The sequence below is a fragment of the Manis javanica genome, chromosome 9, assembly GCF_040802235.1.
Source record: "Manis javanica isolate MJ-LG chromosome 9, MJ_LKY, whole genome shotgun sequence".
In the NCBI taxonomy this organism is placed as follows: Eukaryota; Metazoa; Chordata; class Mammalia; order Pholidota; family Manidae; genus Manis; species Manis javanica.
This window is the reverse complement of record NC_133164.1, coordinates 40,084,259-40,111,203: the sequence shown is the minus strand read 5'-3', so window position 1 is coordinate 40,111,203 and position 26,945 is coordinate 40,084,259.

Sequence of the window (26,945 nt, the reverse complement as noted above, 5' to 3'; positions counted from 1 at the left end):
GACTGACCTACATGTGATATTCAAACTCTGAGGACAATTTATAAACAATAAGGTCACGTATCATAATTCATTCTTGATGAATTATGACCACAATTTCATTCCTTCCTACCCTCTGTGCAGCAGATGGATTTACACTCTTATCTATTTTATCACTTAATTTTGGGGACATACACATAGAGGTCCTTTTTTGAGCTCCTTTAAAGAACTCAAAATAATAAATTTAGATATCAGGCAATGGATAGCAAGAAAATTTGATTAAATAACTTGTTCAATTCCACTAAGCTGTATTAATTTAAAGTAGTAATTGATCCTGTTCTTTCAGTCTGCATGTTTTCTCTCTATAAAACTACTTGTAATGATGAAAGTGGAGATATGTGTATAGCAGCTAATAACTTTACATCATAGTTTGAAAAAAAAAGTGAACGACTTAAGAAAGATGAATTGCATTACAAAAGCTGAAGTCTGCTTTGAACTAACAGATCTTTAAATCATTTTTTCAGGTTTTATTACCATGTAATATAGCAATGCAAATGGGAAGTCACAGGCACTCTGGTAGAGAGACTGAGATAATTTGATCTTATATTTTATACTTTATGGACATGAAAAAAAATTGTAAGATATCATTAATAATGACTTGACACCATTTAATAAACAAATGTGAAGTTGAAAAACAAATTGTGATTGTATAGGCTGTGTTATTTATCTCTAGTGGCCCCAAACAAAGCCCTTAAAACAATGTATTTTCTTATTTTCATTTGGTCAGAAATTCATATGTCGCTTTGCTGAAGTGACTCCTTATCTCTCCCTTCTTCTGCTTCAGGGACTCTCGGGAGGTGGCAATCAAGCTGTCAGGTGGGGCTGTGCCATCTGTAAGCTTGCAGGGGCTGGAGGTTCCCTTACAGGAGGGTCCCTCACAAGGGCCTGAGTTCCTTGCTCAGACATGGGCCTCTTGCTGTATGTGAGTAACCCTGTAATGGGGCATCTTCCTCCAGAGCATGTGATCAGGGAGAAAGACAGGGAAGACGGGGTGATGTCTGTAAACTAGTCTCCAAAGTTGTACACTGTTGCTTCTACTTTATCATTATTTTTTAACATATGTATTGGTTGGAAGTGAGTCACCAAGTCCAACTCACACTCAAAAGAAGAAGAATAAAACTCCTTCCTTTCAGGGCAGTTTTAAGAAATACGTGGACATATTTCAACCTACCATAGAAATAAAAGTAAATTTCGTAAGGAATTTTCTACTGAGAAGAATATGAAATCTTTAGTGATTGTAATGATAATGACCTTTTCCTGAGCAAAATGGCTAAGGGTGTTTCTCATGCATCTATCACATTGCATTTTGGTCTATGACTTGCTTCCAAGGCCACAACTTAATGGAGCAACGATTAGTGTCTGTTTAAAGGCAGCTTCCTATAGGCCAAACAAGACATATTGCATAGACTCTCTGGAGCATTCTGCCAATTAAATAGAACCACACCAATTCACTCCCCTGCTTGGGAGAATGTGATTATGAGGCTATATTAGGATTCTGTTGCTGTTGTAAAAAAAACAAATTCATCAGATTATAGCACAAGTTTATTATCTCACATTTCTGTAATTCAAAAGTCTAGATTAATTTGATTGGTTCCTTTGCTTGGAGTCTCACAAAGTCAAAATCACAAAGTTAAAATCACAAAGTTGTATGCTGGCCTAGGATCTTATCTAGAGGCCCTGTGGAAGAATGTTTCCAGTCTTATTGAGATTGTCATCAAAAAGTATTTCTTTGGAGGTGTGGAAGTGAAGTCCCATTTCTTTGTTGGCTGTCACTTGGGATTTACCTTTAGCTTGTAGAGGCCTCTTTCTGGTTCTTACACTCAGACCCCTACATCTCAGAGCTTACAAAAGGGCATCAAATCATTCTTCTGCTTGAAATCACTCTGAGTTTTCTTTTTGTCACATCTCTTTGATCCTAGTTGGAGAAAGATTTTTGCTTTAAACTCATGTGGTTAGATTGGGCCAACAGGATAATTTGGGATAATCTCCTGTTTTTAAGGGCTGTAACCTTAATTATATCTACAAAGTTCCTTTTGAGATATAACATAACATATTCAGAAATACCATACCCGGAGGAGTGACATTTTAGTACCAGAAAGTGTTTATATTCTCCCAATTTTTATGTATATTTTTATAACGGTCTTTGATCCTGGGAGTAACCTGAATATATTTTTATTCCCAGAGTCCAAAAAGGGCTTCACAAAAATGTCAAAACATAAATGCATGTGAGTGTTTTGTATATCTAAGGAATGCAGAGTATATTTTTGTTTTATTTGCACATCTATGTGGCGATGACTGGAAAAGGAGGTATTTGTCCGCCTTAAATATTTTCTCTCTAATTCGTCCCATTCGTCCTTTTTAAGTAAAAAGCATCATCAATTTAACAAGGCTTTTTTAAAAAACTAATTATCTGAAAACCATCGTAAATATAACATAGAAAGGAACAAAGGTACAAGAATTCTTAAAGGCCCATTAATAATTGTCACCCTGATCTTCATTGAAATGTAAATAGAATTAGATTTGCCCTTTTTTAGATGCCCTCTTAGTCCTGCACTGATTTTCCTCCTCCTATTCTTTTCTTGAAATTTCATCCCACCCACCCCTTTCTTTTCAACATACCGCTCTGTGCATACTCTAATGACGGCATTTATCATTCTCTCTAATGATCTTGACTTCTTATCTCTCTCTCCTACTGTTTTTCCCTTCACAGTTTTAAAGGACAAGAACTATATTCATTTCTAAATTTCCAGGGCTGAGTATAGTTGCAAGAATAAACTAAACATAATATAGTTTGTAATAAGTAAGAATAAACAATAAGCACATACATAGCATTGTATATGAGTGAGTAAGTGAGCAAATAAATGAATGAACATACTTTGGATTCTCTCTTCTCCTTTTGGTAAGCCTCTGTCTTGAGGTATTACATGTTAAATGTTTGCATGATAGGCCCAGAGAGATCAAGGAAAGCAATTTACATCTCACAACAAACATCCTGTTATCTCAAAACTGTACAATATAACACAGCAATATTATCTTACACATTTGTTCATATGCTATCTGAAATTGTATTTTTAACATATTGATAATTTTTTGCTGAAGATGCATTGCTGCACAGGAGCACCAAAATAACCCTCAGCTGAAGCATAAATAAAACTTTCTACTTTGCTTTTCTTTTTATTATCAAAATGGTCACTTTTTTCATTTAAACTCCTGGTAGGGTCATTCAGCTTTGACCTGTCAAGCTTTCATTTCCTACTGTCTAAAATGAAACATCTCTCCCACCTGTAACTGACAGGAGCCACATTTCTTGTGGGATTGATTTCTTTCATCTCTTTCTTTCTTGTGCCCTTATCTTTATTTTACTTTCTTCTTCTCCTTCCAGTGATAAGGTCCCTATATTTTTTTGTTTTGTTCATCTTCTGCTGTTTAGCCTTCATTTATCAGATTCCATCTTCTTAACTTATATATTCAGCCTCCATTTTTCCTCCTTTTATCTGTGATTTTATCTTGTCCTTTTCTCCCAGTATTTTGGAATTTTCCCCATTTAACATGCTGACGTTTTTACCTTTTATATCACTCTCATTGATTCTTTGGCTATTATTTCTAATCATTCACTTTCCTTATACATCTTCTTGCCTATTTTCCTAACTTTCTGGCTATTTTCATCTTATTGTATTTTCTGTCTTCATTATTTGTCCTTACTACTCATTTCAGCTGAACCTGAGTTTATTAGATTATTTGTATCTCCTTGTGAATTTTTCTTCTCCTTATTATGCTAAGTGTACATACTCATTTTCTTTCCCACATCACAGCAATGAACGTTTTGCACTGCTTTGTAGCAAAGCCTAGAAAATACTGGGTCTGATATTTGTGTAGAAAATTATACTTATTTGCCTTATAGAAAAAGCTTCTGTGGTGTAGTATCATTCCAGAAATTATTTCTTCTCATAATAATATATAGGAAGAGACATAAAAAGAAAATAATAGAATTATGAAACACAAAGTCACTATGCAGCTGTCTGTGGCTAAATATGCTTACACTGTAAGGAAAGATATAAGTTGTACTCCCATCTCTAATCTAGTTATTTTCTGATAGGTATCTTAAAAAGCCTCCTTATCTTTTGAAATTACATGATCCGATTAAAAATATTGCAGGGCTATAGTGTATTTCCCAATATATTTTATTCCAAAAATGAAACTAAATCATCTGACAAATGACTTATAGTAGTACAAGGAACATGAGTATCACCACGTCAAAATTTTTTCCCCAAAAAGAAACTATCTTCTGACATCCTATGTAGCATTGTTCCACAGGCTCCTCTTGCTTACTGTCCACTGGTACTTTATCAGTGAAAAGTATGAAAGTACCCTATCTTCCTTCTGTTTAATTTTCTCGTGAATTATACCCTATGCAGTTCAGCTAACTTAGAAAACTAGCATATTCCTCTGATTCTGGAAATGAATGAAATGTTTTCTATGAGAAAAAGATCGTCTTGGCTTGTGGCAACTCATACAATGTGAAAGGCAAGCATTTCAGGTACACTAATGTGTCCTAGACACCTTTCATAGAAGCAGTTGGCTCTCTGAAGCGTGCCTTTTAATGATTGATACCAAACAATGGAATATAACACAAGCTGAAGAAACTTATAATGTCTGATTTCTGTTTTGTCTAGTCTATGCCACCTCGAATGCAAGACAAGCTAATATTTTAAGAAAGAAACTATTTAAGAAAATAATACTGCCAGTTTGCTGTGTACAAATACCTGTGCCTCACCGTGCCAGGCAAACACCTTCTCTGAGGTGGTACCACACCCTTTGCACAGTACCACGGAGCAGCTCTCAGCTCTTTTCTTACAAAAACCCACTGAAATATCAGGATTTTGAATCTCTGCTTCTGTTAGTTTCACAAAGGCACTTTTATCTTCTCCACTCCCTCCAAGTCACCAGCCGTAGTCTTCGATGAGTTCAGTCTGTTTATAAAATACAGAAGAGAGAGTCATATATTTAAGGCAGCTATTTTTTACTACCCTTTCAGAGGCCTCCAAGCAAGAATAAAGTACTATCTGAAATGAGGAATCAAGGGACAATGCATGCCAGCTATTACTGTAACTCTTACTCTTTGGGTTCCTGCAAAAGTTTAGCTTGAACAAAGTCTTAGTTGTATGAATTTGCTTTGTGAGGTTAAACAAAAGGAGTATGGAAATAGAACAGGTAGGGTGAGACAGCGACAGAGAAAATGTTAATGAAGGCTGTGTTATAAGGTCCCTGTCATAAGGCCTTTGAGATATGTACACAGCTCCTCCCTGATCCTTCCTTCTAAAGGACGAGGGGCTAGAGCATATATGCCTTTGCTGCCTTCCCCTATTTTTTGAAGAGCACCCCAGGAGCTAACTTTCCCAAGTTTCTGAGTTGGGGCTACTCAAACAGAGCAGCATCTTGGCCTTCAAAGTAGAGCTCTGAGGCAGAAAACCTGAGATCCATTTTGAGTGCTTGAGGTATCACTTGTCAGTATGCATCGAGCTCTCTTCCACATTTGTGGGTGATATGAGAAGTAGTCTAAGAGGATGGCAACAGTGAACCAAAGCATTGTTTAGAGGTCATCTCTTGCTTTGTGCAGATGGTCTCATGACTCAGTTAAATCCACACTGTAATTTTTCCAGTTTTTAACTAGATGCAATATGTAAACATAGACAATACCAAAATGCTAGGAAAAATTAGTCCTCACTTATGCAATTGTTCCTGAAACTGTAATTGATATTCATCATTTTTTTTCTTTTCTACTACTCAATGTAGATATCCCTCTTTATCAGCCATCCAAATCTAGAATGAGTGGTAGAAGAGGAAATAATAACAATTACTGCCTCAAGATCAGCTGCAGAAGTAGAAACTGCAGCTTATTCCAACCTAGTTTCCTTGGGTTCCCTAATATAGCCTTAAGGCCAAAGGATGACTGAGGGATAGATGTGTAACCAACGTAACAAAGACAAGTTACAGGGGGTCTGAACTAGTCACTGACATAACTTACATGTTCTGTGTTCCAATTTTAGCTTTAATCCCCAAAGCATAATGTCCATGGGTTATTGCAATGATTGCTTAATGATTAAATTTGCTGGACCCAAAAATACTTGTGTAGCTCATTTTTGACAGCTCCAATCCCAGAATCACTTCATGTCTCATGAGAAGGTATTGTCTCTACTACAGACTCAGGAGATCTTTTACAAGTATTGGATTTTTCTCTGTAAGAGGCACAATTTTGCTCTAGATGCTTAGTGGTTGCTCTTGCAATTCTTCTTTTGAGATTTTCCAGAAACTCCATCCATTGTACTTACCTAGATGAAGCAGAGATATTTATCCACCCTCTTGCATCTCTCATTTATTAAAGCTTCCTTCAGTGACACATAAGTCTTCTCCCAACTACAGTTGTTGCTATGTGTGCTTAAGAAGCTCCTGTATAATTTTTAGAGAAAAGCCTTGAGACAGAAAAACAGCTTTACTTGGAATCATGGTGATGTGGTACAGATATCAAAGTTTCCAAAACTTTATAAGAGGAACCTATGTATAATGTTTAAGATTTTCAATGAACTGGGTAAAATTGTACTCATCATATCACAATGTTTACTCTTTTCCTAACTGAAAATGACTTATTAGATATTTTGGACATATTTTGTTGCTCTCATTCTTTTAACTTGGAATACATGGCAGATATATTTTGCTGTTTGGAATCAATATCAGTATCAGAGGAGTATAATCTACCATTTAATATGGAACTTTTTATTTCTTGTGGGACATTAAAGTGTGTCAGCAGAATGAAAAATTTCTCACCAAATGATATATGAGCAGATTCTCATAAGGATCATGAATAAAACTGGAAGCACCTTTATTCCCATCCCAAATCATGGGCCAGGGGTATTTTAATCATTTTAATGCCTTTTTATTTACCTAGCTTAGAAAATCTGTATCAAGCAAATTTGTATTTTTTAATTTAACCCTAATATAGAATTCCCACCTAGAATATTTGACACTTGTGATTCAAGTGTGAAAAGGAAAGGAACAATTTAAAGTATAAAACTTACATTCATCAAATGAATTCAGTCAATGTGGGCAAAAAAAAAAGGGGGTCAAAAGTAGGTTTTCATCCATCATAACATGGATAATCTCTCTTCCTTTCTTATATATGGGTAAGATTAGAATGTGACAGTGTATTAGATTCTGAGGTAGACATGATTTGTTCAATCCCTTATACATTCTCTAGTGCACGCCTTCCACTTCCTTCACTTCCGGCATTTGTAGTTGGGTAAGGGAACCCCCACATTTCTTTCCAGGAGATCAGTGAGAGTCCCACTTGCCATGGTAACTGGTTCTGTGAAACATGACGCTGTCAGGGCAAACATGATGCCTATCCTTTGGTTTGCTAAGCTGCAGGATGTGCCACAGGAAGTACTGGTCTTTGCAAGTATACACAGGTCTCCAGCCCTACCTGAGATTGATGTCAACACGTTGGAAGTGGGAGAGCAGCAACAAAAATGGGATAGATAATAATGAAATAGTTGGAATCCTGGGTTTACCTATGCCTAATCTAAATCAGTATTTTTTAGTTAAATGAGTCAATAAATCCTCTCCCACACCCTAGATATTTTGCTTTAAGCCAATTTTAGGCAGAATTCTCTTTAACTTGATAAATCCTCCCTGTTCCCTGTTATGAAGTAAAACTTTGTGATGAATGATGATTGTCCTATTCTCTAGAACTTGATCCAGTCCTGCTTATGATGAGTCAAAGGATGAGAGGCACTTGTCCTTTCAAGTTAAAAAAATACAGGTTTCAGTAGTGCAGATATCTGGCAAGGACATGATAGGTAGTAACTGTAGCAAGCAAATGCATGTTTATTTCATCAAATTCACTCTAATGTAAGTATATCAAATTTAGTGCACTTAAGTATTGATTTACTTAATGGTACCTGAGTCACCTGAATTAATGGAGTATGAAAATGCACATTACTTATTCTATTTTATGAAGTGGAAAGAATCTGGGTCATTAAGTGCCTAAACATTCATGATGGGGTGGCATCCATCATGTATGCATATAACATTTTTAAGTATATAGTGTTTTTCAGTTCTTCAAATATCCATCTTTTCAGCAAATAAAATGTCTACAGACAGTCTTCTTTTATATCTTTTAATGTTCTCCTAGACAATGAGAAGGGGTGGTAATAGTATATGAAAAACTCTTATCTTGAAGCTCTTGAAATCTTGGCAGAAGTGGTGAATTGTGTGCATTCCTTAGTGAAGTTCTTTGTTAATATTTCAAAAATGGAGCATCAAACCTCCTACTTGGGAGCAAAAGAGTCATCTCTATGCAAAAAGAGCACTTAGTGATGCCGGGGTTCTTGTTTGCGGAGCTGAAGAATGAGCTTCACAAACAGTCAAGGTAGGAGAGCAAGGTACAGGCTTTTATTTAGAGATAAAGTGAAGGGACAGAGCTCCTGGCTCACACCAGGAGGGGACAAGAGAGTCCGTAGTGGTGCGTTGTCTAGGGGGTTTTATAGGCAGTTGAGGATTTTTCGAGAACATGAAAAAACTTAGGGGTGGGGACTTGTTAAGTAGTCCCTGAATATTAAAAATTAAGTTAACTGTAAGGAATTTCCTGCCTTGATTTCTCTCTGGGACACCCCCGCCTTGGTCTGGGAGCATATCAAAAGGCTGCCTGCCCAGCCCCCAAGGTGGGCTGAGGTATTGTCTACTTGCCAAAGAATCTTGCCTCCAGAACTTCCTGGGTGTTAAAATGCAATCTTATCTTTAAGATGGAATTCTTCCTGCCTTTTACCATGTGGTCTACAGCTGGGTCTGCATGCTAAGTTAGTTGCTCAGTTTGCAGAATTACCTCATCAGATCTGAAGGAGGAAAGACATTACATAGGCCTGAGCCTTTTAGCCTGCTAAAGTGAATCTTACACATGGTTACAAATGATTAGCATAATAAAACATGTGCTACCCTTCTTTATCTGGGGAACATTAACTGATCCCACTGAAGAATGATTCTAGAGCTCAATGTTTAACATAGAGTTTTAGCAGGGGGTTTCCTTGCATGTAGTTACATTGCTCTGACTGCAAATATCCCACCCTGCCCCCTCCGGAGGCCCTCACCCTACTCTGACTACATCCATGGTCCCTGTGTCATTAGGACTGGCAGACCTATTGGCTCAGATAATGACATCAAATAAGGATCCAAATCAACAAATATTTTATGAGCATGCACTCTATGGAAATCCTCATCTCCACTTAAGCATTATGTAACTGCTATGTATTTTCTGATAGAACCTAACATTATAGAGGTTCACCCTAGAAAATTCTTCATCCATCAAGTCTCAGCTGAAGCATTGCATTCCTTTACACAACTAATCAGGTAAATTATTTATAATGTGATATATAAAACAATGAAAAAAGTACAGAATACTCTGAATTCACCTAAAGAGAATCATAGTAGTGGCAATAGTGTGGTGGTTGTGGTTGTGGTTGTGGTGGTGGTGGTGTGTGTGTGTGTGGTTATAGTTCACTGTCTAGAGAAAATACTATCTAAGGATTATTGAGGATTATTATAATTTAAGTTCTGTAGAAAGAGACTTTTTAAATTAACTACTGCATCATCAGAGTCTAAATTAATATCTAATGAAAGAGAGATACTCCAAAAATGTAGACTAAATGAATAAATTGATTATTGAAAGAAAAAATGTTGCTTTTGAGGTATAAGTATGAATATTTGGGGGAAGGGGGAGGATGTGTATTTTAGAAAGTGGTGAAAAGATACATGCAAGTACACTGTCATTTCTGCATAGAATACTCCATAATGTTATGTCAGCATGTGCATGCTTTTGTAGGAGGATACTGGCAAGGCAGGGAGGGGGAATGGCATTTGATACAGCTCAAGAGGGGGTATACAGTGATGAAGTACTTTAAAGTCACATGTAATGAAGATTTTAATTTATTTTGAAAAGCAATGATAAACCACTGGAGTGTCAATTAAACCCAATGAATAAAAAAATAGCTTTAGGTACAGATAATAAAGTGATGTAAAGGGTATATTTCTCACTAGTTTTATGAAAATAACTAACATGTATTTGTTTTGAAAACTGCCACTTTTCAATAACATTATCACATTTTTAAAAATTCTTATAAAAATCACATTTAAAAATGTGGTAGTAATTTTACTCTTAGAAAGCAGTTTGAGTTGTTTCTATTTTTTGACTATTATGAATAATGCTCCTAGGATACACTCATGTACAAGTTTTTGTATGTTTCAGTTCTCTTAAATATATACTTAGGAAGGGAATTTCTGGGTTATAGTAACTTCATATTGAACATTTTGAGGAACTGCTAAGTTGTTATATTTTTAAAAATAATAAACAGTGATATCTAATAAAATCAAGTGATATCTCATTGTTTTGATTCACTTTCCCTATTGACCAATGATACTGAGAATGTTGCCATGTGCTTATTATTAGTTCATTAATATGTTCTTCTTTGGAGATATGTTTATTCAAATCATCTATCTTTCTTAAAATTCTGTTGTATTTTCATTATTGAGTTATAAGAGTACTTAATATATTTGGATACAAGTCCCTTATCATGAATTGCAACTCTTTTCTTGCATTTTGGGGTCACCTTTTAATTTTTTATGATGGTGTTCTATGAAGCTCAGAATGTTTTAATTTTAATTAAGTCCAGCTGTTCTTTTATCACATGTTTTTGGAGTTGTAGCTAAGTTATTATCTAACACATGATCAGCAATATTGATTTCATGTTGTTTTTCTAAGGTATTTATGGATTAACAAAGTATCATGTATTTATACAATAGAATATTATTAAGCAATAAAAAAGGAAATAGAACACTGATATATTCCACAACATAGATGAATCTTGAAAACAATAGGCTTAATAAAAGAAGCCAGACACAAAAGACTAGATATTGTGATGAGAAATAGGAAGTCTATAGAGATGGGAATATGTTGGTGGTTGCTAATTGGTAGAAAGGGGAAAATGGGAAATGACTGATAAACAGTTCACGGTTTTTTTTAGTGAAGATCAAAAACTTCTAAAGGTAGATTATGGTCATGGTTGCACAGCTCTGGAAATATACCTAACACCACTGAAATGAACACTTTAAATAGGTGGGATATATGTTGTGTAAATGGCATCTCAAGCTGCTAAAAACATTTTGTTGGTAAAATTCAAACATTTCAAGTCAGAAAAACAAAGATAGATGAAACATAAGAATTAAGGAAAACAGAATTTTCAAAATCAGCCTTTATCATATGATATATTTTATCACCTCAGTTTAAAAATATACTGACAAAGGTAATAAGTTTAAGCATCATTGTCCTTAACTTGGGAGAATATTCCAAAGCATATGTACTCATCTGAGTAGAATGGAATATTAAATTAAGCACTTAAAAATGTCTATTTTTCCTCAATAAAGAAGGTTATAACTGCAAACCCTGTTCATACCACTGGCCTTGGTAGAAGAAACTTAATCTAGAGTAATTTCTAAACTGAGAAACAGGGATGGAAAACTACCTTTTCTTTTTTTTTGCAAAGATAAAACATCCACAAAATTTTGAAGAATATTGCTTGGGAATAGAGATTTGCTGAGAGCAGTTGGCAAATGAGAAGCTCTTTAGGACGTGATTTATGAGAAAATTGGGGGAAATGCAGCTATTCAGAAGTATTGCTGTGGTTATGAATTAGATGTTTTTAATGTTCTGTGACAGATGTGAGTTAAGAATGGAATTCCTTTTTAATTATCCTTGCATGGAGAACTGTGTGTAATGCTCAGATCTGAGCTCTGATGTTTGTCAATACATTTCTTTAAACAGGTATCTGGCAGATAACTAAGGAGGTGAAGAAAAAGCATTAATATCTGTATTTCATAAACCTCTAACAATTAAAGCATCATTTCATATGTTCATGTTATTTTTCGAATTTGCCTGAAAAAACAAGGGAGATTCAACTACATTTAAATTCATCCCTACTAACTTCCCTGAAAGTTTTTTGAAGAATTAATCAACTGCAAAAGCTCCTGAATAAAATGCTTACAATATAATATTTTAAGCCACAGCTAGCCATTAACTCTCTGAAAGATGAACTGCACACATGTTTCATGAAGATTTATATGAAGGGCTGATCTGAAAAATAAGAAGATGCTGATAGAGAATTCACCAGGCTTCTAAATGAGGCAATACTTCCCCTGAATGTGTTTATTACCAATATATTTCCATTGTGAGAGATGGTATAAGAACTTGGAAGCCACAAGCATCTGGATATAAATAGGAAGATGGCTTGACCTTGCGGCTGGTAAGTTATTTGCTACTGCTCTTGGGTGTTATTCCATCTGCTACGGGTAAACAGCGTGATATTGCCAACAGGGGGAGCTACACATGGAAGACAAATGAAGCTGATTTTTTTTTAGGACTGTAATTTAGCTGAACTGACAATATATTACACCCTAATGGCCCCTCGGAGTGAATTTAATTGATTACTCAACTTAGATATTCTCTTAGAGTGTCTTTGTACTGGATTGGATGCAAGCTGGGTGCTTAAGTTTGTTTCCCTGCTGTTAATAGAGTCACTGCCATCTGGAGAAGATATCTGTTAATGTTACAGGAATTTTTCCTATTGTTGCTGCTTTTGAAAAGAACTTTAAAAATTTGTGATAAAGCCAGAGAAAAAGATAAAACTAATGCTTTTCTCAGTGAGATCACAAAAGGTCTAGGAGATAAAGATCACTAGCAGTTTAAATGTCTTTTTAGCTTCATTTTCAGTAAGGTAAAATAAAAATAAAGTTTGTTTTGGATAGTAAAATTAATGTTTTAGTGTTGGAACTGTGTATTATGGGCTTACACAAAATCAAATAATAATTTGGGAATTAAAATATTTGTAACAAGGAACAAAAACTGAGTAATCTTGGTTGCCCATGTAATTTTAACTTTTTTTAATGTTTTTTTTTGTATTGAAGAATAATTGATAAACAATCTTATATTAATTCCAAGTATATAACACAGTGGTTCAACAGTTACCCACATTATTAAATCCCCACCCCAACTAGTGCAATCACTGAAAGATGTTATAGAATCATTAGCTGTATTCTTCATCCTATACTACCATTCCCATGACCAACTTATATTATGATTAAGAATTATTGTGCCCCTTTATCCCCCTCCCTCTTCCCACCCACCCATTCAAACCCTTCCTCCATGGAAAACACGAGTCACTTCCCAGTGTCTATGAGTCTAATGCTATGTTATCATTTTGTGTTGTTTTGTTTTTAGATTTCACAAATAAGTGAAGTCATATGGCATTTATATTTCTCCTCCCGGCATATTTCACTCAGTTTAATACCCTCTAGGTCCATCCATGTTGTTACAAATAGCAGGATTTCTTTCTTTCTATGGCTGAATATTACTCCTTTTTGTATATGTACTACGTATTTTTCGATTCGTCTATTGATAGACACTGGTTGCTTCCATATCTAGGCTATTGTAAATAATGCAGCTGGGGTGAGTACATCTTTTTGAATCAGGGATTTTGTTTTCTTCAGGTAAATTCCTAGAAATGGAATTACTGGGTCACGTGTTATTTTTGTTTTTATTTCTTAGGAACCTCCATACTGTTTTCCACAGTGGCTGCAACAATTTACATTTCCACTAATAATATAGGAGGATTCCCTTTTCTCCACATCCTCACCAACACTTGTTATTTCTTGTCTTTTGGATGGTGGCCATTTTAACTACTGCGAGGTGATATCTCATTGTAGTTTTCATTTGCATTTCACAGATAATTAGCAATATAGAGCATCTTTTCATGTGCCTGTTGGCTGTCTGTGTTTCTTACTTGAGAAATGTCTGTTCAGGTTCTCCACCCATTTTTTTTTAAATGGGTTATTTGTTTTTTGGTGTTGAGTCATATGAGTTCTTTATATATTTTATATGTTAACCCCTTATCAGATAAATCATTTACAAAGATATTCTCCCATATTGTAGGCTGCCTGTTTGTTTTGTTCATGGTGTGTTCTTTGACATGCAGAGGCTTTTTAGTTAGGAGTCCCACTTGTTCATTTTTATTTTGCTTCCATTGTCTGGAGTGATATGTCCAGAAAAAAATTGCTCATGCTTATTTTCAAGAGATTTTTGACTTTGTGTTTTCCTAAGAGTTTTATGGTTTCCCATCTTACATTTACATCTTTAATTCATTTTTGCATGTGGAGTTAAACAGCAATCAAGTTTCATTCTTGCATGTTGCTGTGCAGTTTTCCCAACACCAGTTATTGAAGAGACTGTCTTTTCCCCATTGTATATTCATGGATCCATTATCATAGATTAATTGATCATAAATGTGTAGGTTTATATCAGGGATCTCTATTCTGTTCCATTGATTGATGGGTCTGTTTTTTGTACCATACTCTTTGATTACTGTAGCTTTATAGTATAGCTTGATGTCAGGGAGTGTAATCTGCCCAGCTTTGTTCTTCCTCAGGGTTGCTTTGGTAATTCAGAGTCTTTTGTGATTCCATATGAATTCTAGAATTATTTGCTCTAGTTCATTTAAAAATATGGTAGATATTTTGATTGGGTATGTATTGAATCAGTAAATTACTTTGGTCAGATAGTCATTTTGACACTATTAATTTTTCCTCTCCATAAGCATGAGATAGATTTCCATTAATTTGTGTCTTCTTTAATTTCTTTTGTGAGTGTCTTACAGGTTTTAGAGTACAAGGCTTCTACCTCTTTGGTTAGGTTTATTCCTAAGTATAGTATTATTTTTGCTGCAATTGTAAATGAAATTGTTTTCCTGATTTCTCTGACTGCTAGTCTGTTGTTAGTATATAGGAATGCAACAGATTTCCATGTTAATTTTGTATACTACAACTTTACTGAACCCAGTTACTCTAATATGTTTTTGGTGGAGTCTTCAGGGTTTTCTATGTATGATATCATGCCATCTGGAAACAGTGACAGTTTAATTTCTTCTTTACCAATTTCAATGCCTTTTATTTCTTTATCTTCTCTGATTGGCCTGTCTAGGACCTCCCATAACTATGTTGAATAAAAGTGGTGAGATTTTTGTCTTTTTCCTGATCTTAGAGGAAAAGCTTTCAGTTTTTGCCATTGAGTCTGACGTTAGCTGTGGGTTTGTTGTATATGGCCTTTATTGTGTTGAAGTATGTTCTTTCCACTATGCCCATTTTGTTGAGAGTTTTTATCATGAATGGATGTTGAATTTTTTCAAATGCTCTTTCAGCATCTATTGAGATGATCAAATGGTTTTATCCTTTTTGTTAATGTAGTGTATCACATTGGTTGATTTGCAAATGTTATACCATCCTTGCATCCCTGGAATAAATCCACTTGGTCATGATGGATGATCCTTTTCATGCATTTTTTAATTTGCTTTGCTAATATTTTGTTGAGGATTTTTGCATCTATGTTCATCAGGGTTATTGGTGTATAATTTTCCTTCTGTTTTTTTTTTCTAGTGTCTTTGTCTGGTTTTGGTATTAGAGTGATGCTAGCCTCATAGAATGAGTTTCAAAGTATTCCCTCCTCTTTAACTTCTTGGAGCAGTTTAAGAAAGATGGATATTAGTCTTCAAATGTTTGGTAGAATTGAGCTGTAAAGCAATCTAGCCTTGGACTTTTGTTCATTGGGAGTTTTTGATTACCATTTCAAATTCATTACTGATAAATGTTTTTTTTCAGGTTTTCTGCTTCTTCCTGGGTCAGTTTTGGAAGTTTTTACTTTTCTAGGAATTTGTCCATTTCTTCTAGGTTGTCCCATTTATTGACATGGAATTTTTCATAGAATTCCCTAATAATTCTTTGTATTTCTTTGGTGTCATTTGTGACTATTCCTTTTTTATTTCTGATTTTGTTTATTTGTGCCTCTCTCTTGTTTTCTTGGTAAGTCTGGATAGGGATTTGTCTATTTTGTTTATCAATTTTTTTCAATTTTATTTTTCACTATTTTATTTATTTCTGTTCTGATCTTTATTATATTACTCCTTCTGCTATCTCTGGGTTTCATTTGTTTGGCTTTTCCTAGTTTCTTTAGTTGTGATTTTAGAATGTTTGTTTGGAATTGTTCTTGTTTCTTGAGGTAGTCCTGTATTGCTACTTCTCTCTTAGATGCTGCTTTTTTGTGGCATCCCATATTTTGGACTGGTTTGTGTGTGTGTGTGTGTGTGTGTGTGTGTGTGTGTGTGTGTGTGTGTGTGTGTTCATTTGTCTCCATTTATTGCTTTCTTTCTCTTTTGATTTGTTCATTGATTCATTGATTATGTAGAAGCATGTTGTTTCACCTCTATGTGTTTGTGGGTTATTTTTGTTTTCTTCATGTAATTTATTTCTAGTTTCATACCAATGTGATCTGAGAAGCTGCTTGATACAATTTCCATCTTCCTGAATTTATTGAGTCTCTTTCTGTGTGCTCATATGTGATCTGTTCAGGAGAACGTTCCATGTACACTTGAGAAAAACATGTATCTTGCTGTTTGGGGGTGAAATGTTTTGTATATATTTTCTAAGTCCATCTGATCTAGTGTGTTGTTCAGTGTGTCTGTTCCTTGTTTATTTTCTGTCATGATCTGTTTTTTGATATAAGTGGTGTTTTACAGTACCCCAATATGATTGAATTGCATTCTATTTCTCCCTTTAATTATGTTGATATTTCTTTTACATATTTAAGTGGATAGTATAACTTCAAAAACTAATGATGCATAAAAAGAATTATTTTTATAATTAAAAATAGTCATAAAATCAATCAATGGCCATTTTAAAATATAAAAATCTTAATTATAAGAATCTTGTTTCTGATACAATAGCAGGTAAAAAAGGACTAATCAGTTTTATTTATTTATGCATGTACTAGAGAGTTTGGGCATTTCATATTGTGACAATATAAAAAAACAGTACTAATTAAAAATGTTTTGTAATCCTCCTAGGTCAAGTTTACAACAAGATCTCAGATATTTTTCTGATTTGATATTCATTCATTTGTTTATTTATTCACAAAGAGTTGTTTATTAAGCATATTCTGTGTGTCAAGCATTAAGTAATGTGCAAGAAAAATAATGACTCAGAAATGCCCTCTGCCTTCAAATTGGGTATAGCTTACTAGGAAGAGACAATTATTTAAATATATGACTGTAATAAGATTACAGATGCTAAGTTAGAAATATGCATAATATATACAGGGCATAAAGAAAGCTGTTGTAATGCTTACTTGTCAGTTATGATCTGTCTAGAATCTATTCTATAAAAGACATACTAGGCAAAAATCACTTTGAGGCTATATGGGTATTGTTTAGAATAAAAAAGGCCATGCACTTTCGGAACTCACACACTGACAGGATCACACGATCTTAGCACATTTCCAAGTTCTTGCTGATCGTCTCTTTTTTAATGATCTACTAATGTCTTAACATCAATATGTACCAAACTAAGCTTATCTTCTTCCTAAATATTTTCCTACATTTACATCTCTGTCATTTTTCTACTATCCAAAGCATGAAGACTCAAGAGTTATTTTCTTCTTCTCACTTATTAGTCACTTGCCCCTCTCACACACTCTTTTTATCTCTGTTGTCACTACACAGTCCATTTTGTCATACTACCTAAATTTATCAACATCTTTATTCTTTTTCCTTGCCCATTCCAATTTATATTAAAACAGGCTCCTAATGAATTATAAGAGTCATTCTTCCAAACTTACTATTCTCTAATTATATTAATGATTCCCCTATACATTTAGAAAAAAAAAAACCTTAACCTGCTATTAAAGGTACTCTTTACTCATACTCAATGCGTATCTAGTTTTCCAATATTCCTAATTATTTCCTGGTATATTTCAATAGTCCATTTAAAGGTAAAAACAATACTTCCTTTATCCTTCAAATTTCTGATTCTGTTTTCTTTCTTTTTTTTTCTTGTCATTCATTCTGCAATGTATTTCTCCAAGCAGAAATCCCATTTCTCCTTGTTAGGTACAACATTATATTGTAGCTGTAAGATTTTCCTCAGTAGAGTCCTACTGATAGACTTTCTCATAAATACAAGCTTTTGTGTGCACCTGTAACAGAAATGATCCTTTGAGGTTTCTATGCTGTAATACAGAAAGCATTAGATTTAGACTTAGACCTTGAGGTTCAACAGGTTCAAATGTGAACCTGTCACTATTACTTTTGCTCCTGTGGCTAGCCAAATCCTATGCTGTCAGTGTTAATCATCACATAAGTAGTAATAGTTATCAATAATAGTAATGTTGATGTCATTAATATTTGATAATGTAAATAATTCTTAACACAATTTGGAAAATGTTAATCAATGGGAGATAGTTGACCTAGGTTTTAATCTTTGGTTCTTATCTTCTATATGAAAAAGTGATTTTCTTAGGGTTCATTGTCTATTATTACCATTGGGCCTACATAAGTCATTTTGGGTTTAAAGCAAGAGTAAAGGTAAAAGTGAAGAACTGGTCTTTATACTTACTAATCACTTGTGAGATATTTATATTGAATAAAGACTGAATGACTAAATGAACTTCAGTAATAAATACTTCATCTCCCTTAGGTAGCTTTAGGTTATATACAAAAATCAGTAAGTATATATGTTATAAATCCCTTTAAAATTAATGTGATTTAACAGCAGCATGTTCAAAATTATCACTATGAGTTTTAATTTTTTTCAAGAAAATGATGGTTAGGTTGAGAAGAACAAAATTAGTTTTACAATCTCAACACCTCTCATAATGAAGACCATATATGCTAATAGAGAAAAATAGGCTTGGAAAAAGAAACACAAAAAAAATTAGAGATCTATGAAGCTATTTTTAAAAATGCCATAGGTAATGCTTCAAGAAATATTTTTTGAGTTTTCATTATGACTTAGACACTATAGTAAAAATTAGCTTTACACTGCTCTTAAGTTGATGCGTGCTTAATTATTTCACTTCTTTGTTGATCTGTTAGCACAAAGTACATTTGAAGAACAAAATAAACAAAAAGGAAACCTAACTCAAGCAGCTCTTAAATTCTCATTGTCATTTCTTCATCCTCCAATTCATACTGCCTAGAGGATTGTAAGAAATATAAAACACTGTCGCATATCAAAATATTATAACACTTTAGATGGGAACCAGAATATGTTTTCACAGAAATTTTTAAGTGATAATAAAATGAAAGATATAATTCCTTTCTTTAAAAATAAAATAATCACCTTATAGAACAATGTTTCAATTTGTCAAATAGTTTGCAGATGTACCTATAGATTGTTATTTTAATTTATTCAAGTGAAGTCACTGCTTTTAGACAGTTTTCCACAGCTGAATCTGAAGCATTTCATCTGAATTCTTACCTCCAGCCCATTTGATAAGAGAATAACTCAGAAAGCTGGAGTGTCCTCTGCATAAATGTCAAACCATGCTTTGATTGAATATGCTTCCTGGCACCCGTTTAAAACACACACTCAGCTCACTAAACTTCAGAACAGTGGAGATTTCACTGAGTCCTTTCTTACTCTATTAATCTCCAATACCTATTTCATAAAATTACAGAATTTAGAGCCTAGGGACCTTCCTCTAGTTCAATTTACAAACATATAAACTGAGGTCCATGCATTGAGAGACTTGCCCAGGGTTAAATGGCTTCCTATTAAGAGTAGAATGAAAACTAGGGTTCTCTCTCACTCTCTTTCCCTCTCTCTCTAATTCTAGAATAAATACATAGTCATTTTTTAGTCTGTCTGCTGGCACCATGTAATTGATCTTCCCAGACCTGTGTACATTAAAGTCATAAGATATAAAGTATCCTCCATAAAATTATGAAATAATTCTATAATTCTAAATGCATCCATAAATCTTATTTTGAGTTCAATCATATGCTTAGTACATGGACATAAATAGGAAGTTTTCTAAAATATGCTGTACTAACAAAAAAAGAAAGGTGTTTTTAAAAAAGTCAAATTTTAATATAGATAGACATTTCTTTATAGTCCTTGGAATTTCCCAATACTTTTAAAATTACAGTGTGTAAAAATGTTCACACAATTTGACTATAATTGGTGAAGATACATATATTAACATATACCCTGGTTTTGTTTTATTTTGTAAAACCTGTGCCTAATGTTAAAATTTATTTGGGTAGGAAAAAAAACAGAATCATGCACAAAAAGAAATATAAAATGAGCTATAAGCATATGAGCAAACTTCAAGTTAAAGCCACTTTTGTTTGGCATAAAAAAAAACTTTCAGTGAGTCAGTATCAATGAGATCTGATTTTTGAGATACAGTTTTAAAACATTAATATTTCATATTTTCTATTCTAAATTAAAACACTGCCTATGGATATCATGAAATCAGATGTCCTAAGGAAAATAAGGAGACTTTAAAAAGTCCAGTATTCATTAGAAGTATGCTGAACAACATTAAACTTTTAACTTCCTATTTTAAATGTCAGTTAATTTTTCTTCTGATAATCAAAATACAGTTTAAAAATGATTTTAGAGGAAACAGTAAGAAAGAAAAAAAATAAATGTATGGTTATTTTTAGCTCCACATGGTTAATTAAACCTAAGGATAATTAAGAATAATTAAAGCCTATGAAATAATAGTTTTATGAGGACAAATAATTAAAACATTTTCAATGCATCTGAAGGTAAATTGCTAGATATCAAGAAAACTTATTTATAAAATGTAACCACATTATATGTGTATGTATTTTTCACTTAATAAGCATGTTTTAATGTCTCCTTTTTGATTATTTACAAAAGTAGTAAATGAAAAGGATCAAGCAATATTATTACCTGAAATATATAGAAAAAGAAATAAAGGAGAATGAGTGCTAATTTTTATTCATGGGCTATAACCTCATTGCTGCTGGACTTCCTCTGAAGGCCAGGTGGGCTAAGGTCATGGCAGCCTCTTACTCATTAGCTAATGGAACTATTCCAGGCCTCTTTCTATATATATCTGTAGAGGTTGTTCCTAATATTTTAAGAGCATTGTAGTTTTATATTTTGTATTGCTTTATTTAATTTCCTCCAATTTTAAGAAATTAAGCTCTAGACAAATCTTAAAATCCCATAGAGCATAGCTACTTTTAATGGAACTTACTTGTAAAGCTTTAAGTGAGATCAAATGAGGGGGATAGCATCATATTCCGGGGGTTGCCAATTATATTTCACAGTCTTTGGACACCTTTATTCAATGAGCAAAACTGATAAAAAACACTTTTTGAAATACATGGGGCACTTGGCGCTACATGATTGAAACCATTGATTTAGTTTAATCTGGTAGAACAGCGCTTCTCCAACTATCTGGAGTGATGTACCAAGTTTTTGTTTTAGCTTTTTTTCTTTGCTTTTCCAGGCTAGTGTTTTTGTAAAATAAAATGAAAAATTAATGACTAGAAAAGCTCAATGAAAAAAAAAGATAACATTTAAATCTTCAATTTTCTAAATATTAGACTTAATAAACCTTACATAATATTTAAATGAATAAATGAGAAAACAGCACAGTGGAAAGATAATTTTAAAAATCATATGCATGGCTTATTGAAAGTGTATCAATAAATGGATAATTTAAAAAATCATTATTATATACATAACATTTTGTTTTGTATTTTGAAGGTCTATATGTTTACATTGACCAAAACTATGGATATATCACTATAAAAGTCATATGATGAATAAGCTTAATTTTTGCATTAGTTATTTTAGGATGAAATCATGACAATACTATTTACCAGGGATAATAGGTATTGAAACTGTTTCTGTGTTTTCTTCTAATAACTCTCATTAGAAAACTTATTATTAGTAGAGAAACCTATCTGTGGGATTGGGAGAACAATTATCAAAGCAATGCAAGCAAAGTAAGGATTTTTACTTTTCATTTTATCTAAAGTGAAGCAAGAATTATAATTTCAAGAACTTCTTTAATTCTTCATCAGTATTTGTGCTATTAGTTTGTTCTGCTTTATATTTAGATTCAAGTGATTTTTCAATGAGAGAAATGGGTCATAGTTTACAAATTAACCTTAAAATATCACATGTTTTAACATGGGTCTATCACACATGGTTAATTTGCACATAACATCTATGACTCATGAGACAAGTTAGAAAACATCTAAACTCGCCTGTCCAATTAAACACAGTCCTTCATCAAAGGCTTGCAAGTTCCAACAAGTCAAATTGCTGTACAAGTTTAAAAATACACATTCCTAATTTTTTTACATATTCTTCGTGGTTTAGTAAAACCCACTGGATTGCCACTAGTCTTCAAAGCATGCTTGGAGTAATAGCACCAATGCAAAACACAGTTATTTGTTGGTCTCCAGCTTCCATGCTCCTCTCTCACTTTCACATTCAAAGTTCCTCTGGAGAACAATAATTTCCTCTCATTAGAAAAAAATGTATAGTTTGAGTAGAATAAACTATTTCTCAAAAACTAACTTGGCCTGAGCCAAGCGGTGTAATTCCTTCTCTAGTCATCAGTGTTGGTTCAATTTTAGGTGCTCAATTTAAATTGACTCTATCAAAATAAAACTCAGAATATTTTCTTTATTTTGTAATGGTAAGGGATGCTCTTTTAGCATAAATACAAAAATGTATCCCTAGAAGTTATGGCACCAGAAAGTGAGGCCACCTTAGAATGAAGCTGTGATTGCAGCAAGTAGATAAGTGAGATAGACAAGCATTCGGTCAACAATGCAATTTGCCATAGTTAAAAATGCATGCATGTGGAGCAGACCTCATTGTGCAAAAGTACATAAAAACAAAATGGTGCATAAAACAAGATGGCTACTTGTAATGAGGAATAGGAAGTGCAAAATAAGGAATGGGAGGGCAAAAATCGGGTTAAAATGAAAAAATATATCTTAGATGAGTGTTACATAGGGAAACAATGTATGTGATTAACTGAAATCTCTAACACTGTTATACATAACTCTACCTACACTTATATCCATACTCATCTCTATATCCATATTTATAGCTATAAAAAAGTTTTGTTCATGATGTTATTGAGATATTGGATCAAACCAACTTTAAAACCTCCCTGATTATGGAAAATACAAGGAGCTAGCAGACAGCATAACTTGTAGGATATCACTTTTGGGCACTTCAGATCACTTTATAACTCAAAACAAAAACCTGATTTTATTTCTACAGTTAATAGCCACTTATATACAACACACATTTATTATTCATTTGCTTCTCATTCCTTCTTTTCTCCAAAATTTACCATCTCAATAGTTTTCCTTCTTGCAAAAATAGAATTTTCAAAATGTTCTTTGAAGAGGTCTGCTGATGACAAAATACTCTCCATTTTTCTGAAAATAAATTTATAGTTGCTCTACTATGAAAGATAATTAAATTCTAGGTTGAGAGTCATATTCTGTCAGCAATTTAAAGAAAAATCTTATCCCATTATCCTCAGAATGCCGGTGAGAAAGCCGGTTAGCCATAAATATGACATTTTATGGGACGATATTCTGTTCTCCCCCTCCCAGCCCCCAAACACTTCAATCTGCTCTTTAGAGTTATTTTTCTTTTTGAATCTGTGGTTTTATTCTGATATTTTTTGTGTGGATTTATTCTTATTTGTCTTCCGTGAGTTTTGTTGGTATCTATGGATCAGAATATCTTAGAATTTTTAACTTATTTCAAACCTTTTTTCTTCAAATATCGTCTGGTGATTTTTTTTTTCCTTCTCATACGGAAGTCTGATTTCAGGCTTCAATGTTTCACAAACTCACACAAAAATCTATACTATACAGACATCAAAACTAAGTGAAAGCTTGAACACAGACAATTTTCAGAGGTGGATAAACTAAAACTTTTCATTGGCTCCAAATTTGTGAAGGTGATGTTTAGAGATTTGGAGAGGGTATCTAGAAAGGAACATCCTTTTTATTCATATTTAAAATATTTTAAATGACATATAAATATTGGGATTTATATATGCACATTTGATATTTTTGCAAGAAAAATGTCATGTGTATACTGTTCAAAGTAAGCTCACCTTGTGTTACATTTTCCACGAGTACGAGTGAGTCACTTACGTGACCTGCTGATTGCTTAGCACTTTCATTTGAATCTGGCGTTAGGTAGTTATTTTCTTTTATGTGTGATGTACACACACACACACACACACACACACACACACACACCCCGCATACAATCTTTTAAAGAAGTTAAATTATGTTTTGGATAAAATTTATAATGTTGCTGCTAAGAATGAACACATTAAGAAAATCAATGTTTCTTAGCATAAAAAGAAATAGGGTATAAGATTAAAAGCCAACCATAGCTTAGATCCATGGTGCTAAAATGTTTTTGAGATGATAGAAAAGGCACAAAATTTCAGGAAGAAGGAAAGGTGGTGGTGACCAAAATGAGTGTTGTGAAGGTGTTTCTAATTGGAAACATCTTAGGATGAATCTCCTTCATGGATATGCTTGCTCCCCACCCACACTTGAGATTTTAAAACAAGTTTGGTAAAGTAGAATGGAAGTAGAAAATGAGAAAGAGACATGGATACATTAAAATCTTATTTATGATTTTTTTCTGTTTTGGAGAAGTTTAAGGTTGTAGAAGTATTTGTTCTATTTAAAACCGTAAAATGAATTTATGTTGTATAACAAAAATAGTTTAATTCCACAAATCATGATTATCTGCCTCTGAATAGTAAGCAATGACCTTTCTTTAAGTAGAGTAAGATGCATCATCTCGTATATTACTTAGTAAATATGCATGTGTGCGTGTGTGATTTTGCACCTTTATCTATTTGTTTTGGAGAGTTAAAGCAAATGCACATATAAATGGTCTTGGGATAACTTCCCATCCTAATATTGGTTATAAGAGTTTTAGCCACATATCCAGTCAGCACCAAGTTTATTGATGCAATAATACAATCCTCCTTGCTCATGATATTTTATATACTGAGGATTGAAGTTGCCGTAGCTGAGTCAATTTTTGAAAATATATGGCTTCAGCAAATTTAATCCATGAACTTCTGCTGTCAGTTTAACACATAGTTGATGTGGTCTCACAATGTGAAATCTCCTCATCCAGAGTAGAATGTGATGTAGAGAATGATGAGTGTTTAGATTATTTGTTGTCAGAAATGTGACATGCTGGAAATGAATCTTGCCTGTGTATCCAACAGTACTCAACAGACATTTAATCAAATTTAAGCCATCAGAGAATGATACTGAAGTCATTAGCAAATGAATTGAACTTGACAATTCCATATATACACTGCTCTAAATTTATCTAAACAGAGGCAGCATGAAGAAATAAAAGCTATTCTTTCAAAACATGATTACACCCTCCTTTCTTAAGTATGTGAAGCTAAAATATGAATCATTGTGCTCTAACAAATGTATAAAATGAATGCAAAAGAGTTATATAATAAAGCTGTTCACACAGATAATCTAGTTTATGGTTATAGGAAGCCCTTGGTCATCCAGTATATTGTCTAATATATATTTTATTGAAATGTATGTGAATAAAAACAGGAGATCGTGGTACTTTGTTCATTTCTTCATCCACTGACTTAAAAAGAATGATCAGTTACTACTAATACAAGGAAGTAAATGTGACTTCATCATCTATGTGTTAATGATCCAACTTCCACATTCACAATCAATTGAATTTTTCAGGGCAAATAACTTTTTTCATCACTCTATGTCTTTATCTTAGAAGATATAACTCAGATAATTGCTTTTGGTTGCTTTCTTATCTCTAAAACCTTTTCTGTTTTGTTACCTTTGTTGAAGAAACTGATTTATAGGAAGAATGTCTTCACAGGCAAAGTGGCAGATAAATCCTCAGAAAAGACTGATTAGTTCACTCTCTACCAACTATTTCAATTTAGACATTGCAGTGAATTTAAGGAACTTTTAAAGTCATAATTCAGTAAATTAAGAAGCCTGACGAAATACACATTCTCCCCAAATTACTTGTGGTTTAGAATGAACTATTGTAAAAATATAGGGGAGATGATTGTTTCCATTTCCTTTACTTGAATATTATTAAAATTCTCTGTACTATATACCAAATAAAAAAATAGAAACAGATTTATAGAGAGAATAAAGTGATTGTTCCCAATTGGGGTGGTGGGGGTAGGAATGAGCAAAATAGATGAAGTGGATTAAAAGGCACAATCTTCCACTTATAAAATAAATAAGACACGGAGCTCTAATGTACAGTGTTGGAAATATAGTTAATGTTGTAACAAGTTTGTATAGTGACAGATGGTAACTAGACTTACCATGATGACCATTTCATAATATAGATAAATATCAAATTACTATGTTGTATACCTAAAACTAATATAATATTGTATGTCAGTTATTCTTCAACAGAAAAAAACAGTTCAAAAAATACTCTAATTACACACTGCTTTGGAATGAAAACACATTTTAAAATATAAAGTGTGGTTTGGCCAGTCAAATATGAGCTATAGTGGCATCAAGTACAGATTAGCAATGGGTTTTGAGACATTTACCCATTTCTTAGGCATTTACCATCCTCCACATAACTGAGCATGTGGGCATCTGGTATAAAGACCTGCAACTATCCTCAATGGAAAGACAATGCCGTGGAGAGAGAAATATGAGAAAACAAGGAAAACTGATTAATAGCTCCAACTGAGGTCAAACACTATAGAATTTAGGCCAGTGAGCAGGCACAGCAAGAAAAAATCAACACTTCACCCATGGACTTTCCATCTTGGCAAGTTTATTTGAGCAGTTAGAAAAGTGAAGAAGTAAGTTCATCAGAAAGACTGGGTGATATTGTAGAAATTATGAGAAGAAGATAAAATAGACTCTTTGATGTGCAGGAAAGGTTGCATTTAGAATAAT